The following is a 10,894-nucleotide window of genomic DNA, read 5'->3' as shown; positions in this document are numbered from 1 at the left end:
AACCACCTGGCCATGCCGGGTCCAACATATCTTGGAAATACAATTGTCTTCTGTTACTCTCAAGTACTTTTTTTCTTTCTAGAATTTTTCATCCGATTCGTATATCTTTAGTTGTAATTCATTAACTATTTTTCAATTTATACATCGTTTTTGTTTCTTAAACAATTTAAAACATTAACAACTCGTTACTCCGGTTACTTCTGTTTTTTCTGGTATTTCTTCCAGTCATTGACCAGCGCTGATCGTAAATTTATAAAGAAATTTTGGACAGCTTTAGCAAAGTCATGAATTTTTAAGACCATTCACCTCTGAGCACTCTGGACTTTAAATTATCAATTTCTTGGACAGGTTAGATTTCTCATTAACAGACTAGATTCCTCATTAACAGGCTAGAGTCATCATGAATAGGCTGGCTTCTCTATGAACAGGCTAGAGTTCTCGTGAACAAGCTAGCTTCTCTATGAACATGACTAGAGTCTTCATAAACAGGCTAGATTCCCCATTAACAGGCTAGAGTCCTCATAAAGGGCTAGCTTCTCTATGAACATGGCTAGAGTCATCATAAACAGGCTAGAGTCCCTATGAATAAGCTAGCTTCTCTATAAACAGGCTAGATTCCACTGAATAGTTAGTCTAACTGACGGTATGTGCGTTCGAAGATCGAGAGAACAACCATAATCACATGTTTAATCAAAAACTTAGCCATGGCAGAGAGAGGGAGAGAGCAGTAAACATTGTACGAGTTGAAAACATAGGGAGAAAACTAAACGTGGTCATTAACCATAGTATATGTAGTTGATTATCTAATTTGGAATCAAATAATATACCCAGTGTTTTTGTTAGACTGCAGTTTTTATGAACTTTTTTTGGCTTTGATAGAACGTTTTGGACTACATTCAAAGTTCGTCATCACAGGTTACTACTACCAATGTTACTATTTGTTAAGTTGCATTAACTTGAAATGTAAAATTTCGATACAATTCTACTAATATTTTGAGTTACTCTAGACACCAATATGTCACAACATGCGAAGCCTCAAACCGTGAGGAATCTCTTAACATCGAAGCTAGCTTAATGAGGAAAAATCTGTGTATATTCACAATGAAGCATAATCTAAAAAAACAACAACTAGATAACACCAATGTAAAAGTTCACAGTATATATACATATATTGATAGATATTTTTTTTTCTCAGATTAATATTTTACCTGATTCAGATATATTGAATTTACAAGTTTACTTTGTTTATCAACAGCCTCCATATTGTATAGTCGCACTCTTTGTTGCGTGTAAGACTAATTATTTGTTGTCTAGCAACGCCCTTTGCTGCGTATAAGACTAATTATTTGTTGTCTAGCAACGCCCTTTGTTGCATGTAAGACTAATTTCAAGTTGCCTAGCAACGCTCTTTGTTACGTTTAAGACCAATTGAAAGTTTCTTAGCAACGTTCTTTCTTGCTAGCTGTAGCTAATTGTAATGATATTGTGGAACTAAGGAAATACATAAGTAAAATTACACTTTTTTTATAAAGGGAAGGCAAGTATGCTGTTGCGTTTGTGAAAGTCACTTTCTCATTGTTACTCCATAATTCACCAAAAAAAGTAATATAAAATAAAGTTTACATCTACTATTGTTGGAACAAGAAGATTATATGTAAACAATGTTTGACTCTTTCACATGTCCTCTTCAGTCCATCTTTTCTTTGTGAGAGAAGAATGTACAGTATATTTTATAACAGTTGTTCCAAGTCCCTTGAGGGTATATGACATTAATAAGGGGTTCAGTTTATAACGACCTTCTTAAATGTTGAAGTTTGGCAATTTTTGAACTAACAAACTTTCTACAAATTTTCTTTGGACATAATTTCTAGTTTTGTGTATAATTTTGGCAGATTTCCAGTTGATTATATGATCAAGATTTCTCATGTCAAGAAAAATAACTATTTGTTTCACCATTTTTAGCATCCCATTTATGTCATGCAAGTCTTGTATCTAAATTTCTACCCATTTCACTCACATAAACTATGTCACAAGACTATATAGACTCCTTGTTCTTTATTTTGAGGAGCAGACATGTTCAAGGTTAGGAAGCTCTTAATGGTGTTGGGATATTTATAAACAACTTTGAAACTATTGTTTTTGAGACATTTCTCTAGAGCCACGATATTAGAACTGTAGTTGACGCTGAGTATTTTGTTATGTAGATGGTGCTGTGTGCTGGCTATTGTTCCTATAACATATCTTCCGTGCCTTATGATGGGCATTTTTGATAAAACACATAGGATACTGTAGCTATTTGAAGTTTGTATAAATGTTTTTGATTTCTTCATCAAGGGTCATATGATGACATTCTGAAGGCTCTTAGAAATCAGCCAAAATAATGCATAAAACTAGAAATTATGTTAAAAGAAAAACTGCAGAAATTCATTAGTTTAAAAATTGCCAAATTTCAACATTTCAGAAGTTCTCTATAAACTGAACCCCTTACTGGCATCACATGCCCTCAAGGGACTTGGAACGACCATTATAAAATAAAGATAAGTTGGACTGAAGAAGACATGTGAAAATGTTGAAACTTGTTTCCATATAAACTTCATATTCTGACAATAGTGGATATAAGCCTCTAATTTGTTTTTCACAAAGCTAACTATGAAAAACAAGCTTCATCTGTGCACAGTAACAACTCTAGATCTTTTAATAGTAAAGATGCAGTTTTACTTTAGTTAAGAAATATTTTATACTCAAATGGCATAGGATTTTATTGTTGTATTTTTACTAAAAAAAGATCTTTAGCACTATGTAAAAACAAAAAAGGCTCCAACTCTATCAATATGGAAAGTTTTTGAAACAATGCAAAAAACATTTTAACCATTTCTTATCATTTGTGCTTATAAAGCAGTTCTGGCACAGCTATGATGACCAATTATAATGTGTAGAAGAAACTACATAATGTTTGAAAAAACATCTTGTATTAGTAGACCACTAAACTAATAATAGAAATAACTACCAATATAATATTAAAATAATATTTGGTCAATCATTTCATTGTACAACTTATGAACAATGGACTAGTACCTTTATATTACAGAATTATGTCAAAGAGCATGCATGTCTACACTTGATATTTATGGCAGAAGGTAGGAAAATGGTTTGGTTTAGAATTTGTTAACAATACCTAAAACCTTATTCATATATTTTTCTACTGAAAAAGTGCAATTGAAAAGTATGTTGAAACTTCTTTTATATACCCGAAATGATAGTTACTTGGTCTTTTGTAACAAGCAATTACATATTACATTGAACTACATATTATACTGTACCATGCTAAATTAACTCAAAACCACAGCTTAAACCAGTAGGTTTCTAAGCAACAGTCACTAACCTACCAGGACTCCATTATTCTTTTTTGTAGAATTAAAAAATCTCGTACTAATGCAATATATACTTACCCTCTGCATCTAGCAATTTTGTAAGGCCTAGTTTTTGTTCAGCTACATTGAAAGCATTATTGAGGTTAAACATTGCATTGGATCTGGAAAGTCTCTCGTACTGTATCAGGTCAGGTCTGAGAATAAATACTCATTATTAGTAAAAACAGAACAAAACATATTAACAAATAAATTCTTCTTGGACACTTGTGTAAAATCAGAAATAAATACAGTTAAAAACAACAATCTTTTTTAGTTTACACAATAAAAATAATTTTATTTTAGACTGATCTAAAGTCCCAAATACACTATGTTTTAACATTTCTAAACATGTCACCTTTCTGAAGCTGAAATGAGGACACAATTTAAGAGTTTTTCAAGGAGTATGAGAAGCCTTCTCCTGGACCAAGGGTTCTCATCACCTTCTGGACAAAAAGGTACTAGAAAAGGAAAGAGAAAAGTGAAATGCATATAGTGGATGAAGTCTGGCATCACAACGGATGTTCCATGTCTGAAGGTAAATGTATGGCTTCACAAGAACCTGAAACTGCACTACTAATGTGAAGTCAACAGTGACAGAAACTCGGTGAATTAACTCATGGAATTTGCTGATGTTTTAGTAGTACCACATGGCTGTCTTGGTAAGGCAGTAATAGCACATCACACAAATAGAGGATTGCATGTCTGATACAACCATCATTACATAGTCTTCCTTGGAACAATAGGCATTATATACCACCACTGAGAAAGAGCAGATGTTGAAAAACAGAATAATACAACCTTGGGAAGGTATTTGGTCATCACCAGCACTATTGTTTAGAAGAAAGAATGCCAAGGTTCTGCATGGGCTTTTGGAAGGTGAATACTGTAAGACATGTTGATGTCTTTTCTTTTTACATGGAAGGACAAATGTCTAGGTGCACTGTAATGTGCCTACTGATCTACCGACTAATTTTGAATCCTGGCTACTGACAAATTGAATTGTTAAATGAAAATAAAACACAAAACTGCTTTCAGTGTATAAACTCTGACATGTTATTTACTGTGTAATGCACATGCCACTTTCAAGATGCTGGTGGAATCTCCACTAAAGGGCTGCAATGAATGATATTTCATCTATGGTAGTGCAATTTTGGTTTGGTTGTTGATGAGAAGCTGATAATGGTGTTTTAGCCTATCAGGAATACAGGATTATAGTTGAAACTAGGAAAGTTGTGTTTACGTACATGGAAGTAGGCTTACTTGGTCACATAATAACTATGGATGGAATGTCCAATGATCTTGCAAAAATTGAAGAAGTCAGACTGAGACCAAACAGAAAGATCATAGCTTAGTGGGGTTTTTTTTCATACTGTCAGTTGTCAGTGGCCAATTTCTCAAAGTTAGCCATATCACTATCTGCATTGACTAAGGTTAACATGAACTTTTGATTAACACAAAAATGGAAGCAAGTATTCCAGGCCCTAAAAAAAGTTCTTTGATCAAGGCACTGGTGCCGACTTATTCTTGTAATTACTACTTATTAAACATGAATGTATGAACAGCATTTTCACAGATACACAAGAATATGGAGCACACTCTCATGTACGCATGTGTTAGCTAACTGCTTCTGAACACTGACAATGCATTACAAACATGGAACTGTTTTCATTTGTAGTAAATGTCAAACATTACCACCATTAATTGTACAAGGCTCACTATTCAAAGCCATGCATAAGTAAAATGGCTGATAATTTCAGTACGTACGATTACGTGTTGGATAACGACACTACAAAGTATAACTTCATTTTACCATTTGGGTCAGCAGCAGAAAATAATTCCAACTTTGTCAACCACTAATAACATGTACATCCATTAATATTTAAATCCTTGTGCACCATTCAAAGCCACTGCAGCAGTAGTGACAATGAAATATATAAACAATAATGATTCTGCTTATGAATGGACGTCACAAATGACTGACAAAGAACTTTAGGAACAATAAACTGAAGAACTCAAATACAGCAAGATGAAAAACAAACAGGAGAAAAGAGGTGGTGACACATGTAACACATGGCAATTGTATGATTAGTTGTAGGTGCAGGATGGTATGCCATACCACTGTTATGAGTCAAAGGAATATGATAACAAACCAACATTGCACCTTATGCTTCCAATGCTCTAAGGCATGCTACTTTGGACTTTAGATACTACAAGGATTGTTCTACACAATCACAACCATGCAGAAGTGATTTTTCTGGCTACATTCCTCTTAAGACATTAAGAGATGATGTGCTATTCACTCTGCCAAATGAAAAAAAACCGAAACAACAGTGTAAACTCTTGCAGAGTAGTAGGATCCCCTTTACATAAAACAGGCCTGAATATAGCTGTTCCTCAGCCCCAAATCCTTAAAAACAATCAGTACATTCTGGTCTTGAATAGTTATTTTATTCACTTGACAATAATTTAGGCCAGTTCAACATGGGTTTTAGTTATTTATTTGGAATATATTTAACTTGTATCGGAAGGCAAGTTGATGGTGTGAACATACAAGTTACGTAACCTTCAAGATCACAACCAGTGGTCATAACTTATGAAGTCATTTCTACCTTCCATCTCTCTACTGGAACTAGCCCTCTCGTTTTGGCACCAGATCCTCTCCTCTCTACTTGAACCAGCCCTTTCTTTTCGACAAACAAATAAATAGTGGAAGAAACTTTTGAATATGCGAGTTGGCTGTATTTTTTGAGCAGTAGATCCATTGTCATGGATGTGATATGGTCAGAGATCTAACTAACATAGTTGTATGTGCAGTACCCCATAAATGCTAGGTAGAGTGCATATTTACATGTGTATGTGATAGCACATTCTTCAGTGCTGGCAAAAGGTGAGTGTATTAACACTTGGATTATTAACTAGTCTTATAAAAAGTTAAGTCAGGTAGTGGCCCGATTGGCTGTGCCATTTCTAATTAGACTTCTGATCTACCAGAGGATGAGTTAACTTGGAGTTTTCAATTCTAACTTTTATTACAAAAAAGTTATGATTTTTGACCACTGGCTATTTTGTTTTAGACCAACAACTAGCCAGAAAAAATTATCTCAATATGGAAGATTTTCTACTGGATTATGATGACTTTGACCTTGTCCTCAGGACACCTGGAAAATCATTGCAAAATTTGTGGACAAAAAACACCTGGATCAGATTCTACTAAACTTCCAGCAGTCTTGAATCCTCCGTCTGAGCACCCAAACTTCTGAAGCACCATGAACTATCATGTCTTGGAAAAAAAACAACAAAGATGACCACTACCCATCTCAACATCAATAGCCAACTCTACTGACCCTAAACCACTTGCCTAGGCTCCTATGAATGAACTGACACAAGCATCAGCACTGTCTACCAGGACCAATGGAGGAAAAGACAAGAAAAACCCATGTCCTGTTGAAAGGTGAATAATTACCATGGCATATGAAAGATAATTTTTTTTCCCTGCTTCCAACTCAACCCCTTTTCCAATATCACTTTTTTTTTCTCTTGGGATTTGCATTGATCTTATAAATGGCTAGTAGCATGTATGAAAAAAAAAGTGGGAAACTGCCAATTGGTAGGAAATTATCATAGAATTTCTTTTCTAATAGAAATTAAAAACAAAACTTTTCTATGCTTTAATAATATTTTCATTTTTTGAATCTCCGTGTTATGCTGTAGTTAATAGGTATTTCGTAAACATCCATTTTAAAATTTTGAAAAAAAAAGCACTTATATTTTTAGTGGAAATGTAATTAACAAAACATAAATCCTAAATTCCTGAAATCAGAGAATGCTAAAATATCACAAGATGAGTCAAAGATAATTTTTTTTCACTGTAATTAAAAAAGTAAATCAAATATCCATGAAAAATTTTACAATGATAGAAATTTTACTTACCTATGCTTATGGATTAGTGCATTGAAGGCAAGCCCATCTCTCCAACTGGTAGAAAAGTTGCGGATATTGACATTTGGATAGCCTGCTGTTTTCATTTGGCACCATAACAGCAAGGCATCCTTAGCTGATTTAGTTTCTTGACTGTCAACTTGTTCAATAGTGATATCTTGAATCTAAATATGGGCACATTTCTATTAAGTTTACACAAATGTTACATTCTAAATTTTTGTAACTATGCAAGCAATACATCCTTAACCAGTTAAGTTATAGTAATGGTAACGACACTTGAACTACCTTGTATTTAGCATATAATACAATTAATTTAGAAGCTAAATAGCATAAAACTTGTGAACCAACACCCACTATGCCATCTCAGTAGGAAAAATAACAGAATTTGTTTTAAGAAGCATACATTTAATTACAAAAATGAGTCTTAATTTTGTATTGTAACTTGATGACCTTGTTAGGCAACAAACAAGTAAACTGATTTCGATGTTTCCTGCACAGTAACTAATTGATCAAATTAAACAATGTGTAAAAATCTTAAAAAATGAATTTGATTATATGTCACTTTTACCACTGACTTTTGAGAGAGTAAATATTAATCTAACTTTAGCATGTCCTTGCATTTTTGTGTCATCTTGATCTTTATGTACAACTGAAACCCCAGATTTATAAATTCATCAAATGGTAATTAGGCAAAAATAATAATAATCAAATTCTGTATGATCTTTGGAGCACTATTGATTATTTTATATGCAACTTGCAGTTACAATTCTAGCACCTGACTGGATTTTTGCAACAAATGACTAAAAGATTTAATTTGGAATCTTAAGTGACATTGTAATTTAAAAAAATCTTTCCCTCGGGCACAACAAAGATCAAAGGCTATATTCTACTAGGAGAGAAAGTTAATTGTTTAGCATAGACTTGTACAAAACTTTTCAAACATACTAGCACCACCACTATTCCCTTTAAACTTTTTTCATTGCCTAAAACATTTGGTGAAATTAAAAATGTATACTTAAAACTAACTTAAAGTTGACAGATTTGTTAGTTTGTTTTGAATTTCTCGCAAAGCTACACGAGGGCTATCTTTTCTAGCCGTCCCTAATTTTGCAGTGTAAGACTAGAGGGAAGGCAGCTAGTCATCACCACCCACTGCCAACTCTTGGGCTACTCTTTTACCAATGAATAGTGGGATTGACCATCACATTATAATGCTCCCATGGCTGAAAAGGTGAGCATGTTTGATGTGACATGGGATTCAAACCCGTGACCTTCAAATTGCGAGCCAAGCACCCTAACCACCTGGCCATGCCGGGCCTCAAAGTTGATAGACTGGCATAGATAACGTTTGGTTAACTTGTTTTGATTGTATTTTGCATTTGGTATTATCAAAGAATCATGTGAACATAACTTGTTGAGACTTTATTAAAAGTAGTAAAAATATAACAAAAACAAAAATGCACAAATTATTCACATACCTAATAAGAAATAAATACATTTAAAGGTTGATGGGTGGGGGATGAAATGGATGGGAAAAAAAAAAACTAAGAGCCATTCCTTTTCTGAGATACACAGAATTCAACTGCTTAAAGATCATTCTAAGAAACCTAAAACTACAGAAGTTGATTAGACAAAACGAGTAAAGAGTTACGAGAAATTTGAAGTTCAGACAAGGTAACTTGGTCAAAAATGGGAGAAATTGGCCTTTAGGATGTGTTAATTTCTGCACTGTGGGTAAACTGACTCACAAGAAAGAGCTGATTACATGGGATATGACATAACATTTGTGAAAAATACATGTGATAATATTGAGTTTCCTCAATATAGATGTGGGGACTTGAATTGCTTATCAAATATACTAGGCATTAGTAGTACAGTAAATTTAAGCCACAATGTTGAGAAAAAAATAAAACTACAAACACAACTGCCTAAATAAATCTTGTAAATATATGAAATAAATGAAACAAATATATCTACTCTTTCCCTTCCTTTAATTTCATTTTCAGTTAGTTTGAGTTAACCTATGGTATTATTAATTAAATTAATTCTCCACACCACTTTCATTTGGAGTTTTTGTTTTGCATGAATTCTGTTTACCTATCATCATTTGTCTCCTACTGTTAAAGTAAAATAGATTCCCTTGTTTTTAATGACCAATTTCTTCCTTAAAGAAAAGAAAATAAAGCTTTATAACACTTAGTATTACATCTTAAACAATTAGTTAACTTGAGGAATCCGCAAAAGTAAATGTCTTCCCAATTTTTGTAACATCTTGTGTACATACTTATAGGCACCTTTATGAAACAACAAACCTGCCAAATAAAAACACAGCCATAAGCATATCAGAAAAATACATGTAACTAAATTCCATCAAAGCATTTTGAACATCTTGTGTACATACTTTATGAAACAACAAACCTGCCAAATAAAAACACAACCATAAGCATATCAGAAAAATACATGTAACTAAATTCCATCAAAACATTTTGAACATACTGTGTACATACTTATAGGCACCTTTATGAAACAACAAACCTGCCAAATAAAAACACAGCATAAGCATATCAGAAAAATACATGTAACTAAACTCCATCAAAACATTTTGACAGACGTGACTGTACTGTATTTATTTCAAATTCAAACTCCAATCATAGCTTCAGCTTCTTTTCTTGGGCTAAATTCTGCATGGCAGATATCCATTAAGTTATAGTTACTTTGTCATGTCAAATCTGTCTTCTTATTGAAAAACAAAAGTAACCTAATTTTTAGATCACCAAATTCCTACTTAATTTTTTATAGCATTTTTATTAAAAAATCAAAGTGCCTCTTCAGATACATTTCCTCTGATACCCATTATTCTGATACACGAAAATACTCTAAGAGCAAGTTAAATCCTTTAAACATTCTATGTATATAAATGTATAGATATTGTTTCATACTGCTACTGAAAAGCCCTGGAGATTTATAAAAAATATATACATATACCATGAAATTGGAGGGATAGTAGTTCAACATGACATCATCTTATTCACATCTTTGATAATTCTTCTAGAACCACACTCCATTCAAATATGTGCAAATGTGTATTTCATAAAACACACACAATATAGGAACCATAAAAAAATGTTTGTTTTATTGTTTCAAAAAATTAGACTTTTCCATAACAGTGGTCACTATAAAAAGGTTCTTACTTGAAAACGAAGAATAATAGTCCAGATGAGACCTAGTGTCAAACGTGCACTTCCATCCACAATATCATGAGATCCAAGATTTTCAAGGTGAACTCGTTGGTCCCTTAGAAACTGAAGTGCCTTATCAACATTTTCAAGACAGTGAATACGCATTTTACCCTTTGTTGGTCTAGGCTGGAAAACAAATTACTGAAATTCGATGACGAGGAACCCACTTTGAGACTAATAATGGCTGGAGACGGCTGGAATGGGTAATGAAGAAAAACTAATATAAGTTTAACATAACAGCAAATGCACAACGTTTCGACTAGGTTTTGATGATGATGACAAAACCTTGTCGAAACGTTGTGCATT

The 10,894-nt window shown here is 33.3% G+C and overlaps 1 pseudogene; it reads right to left on the bottom strand.

Moving 5' to 3' along the window:
* Positions 1–10,894, bottom strand: part of LOC106465258 — a 104,268-nt pseudogene that overhangs the window by 78,911 nt on the left and 14,463 nt on the right.

The sequence above is a fragment of the Limulus polyphemus genome, unplaced genomic scaffold (assembly GCF_000517525.1).
Source record: "Limulus polyphemus unplaced genomic scaffold, Limulus_polyphemus-2.1.2 Scaffold1887, whole genome shotgun sequence".
In the NCBI taxonomy this organism is placed as follows: domain Eukaryota; kingdom Metazoa; phylum Arthropoda; class Merostomata; order Xiphosura; family Limulidae; genus Limulus; species Limulus polyphemus.
The sequence above is the reverse complement of the archived record's forward strand: the minus strand, read 5'-3'. Positions and strand labels throughout refer to the sequence as shown.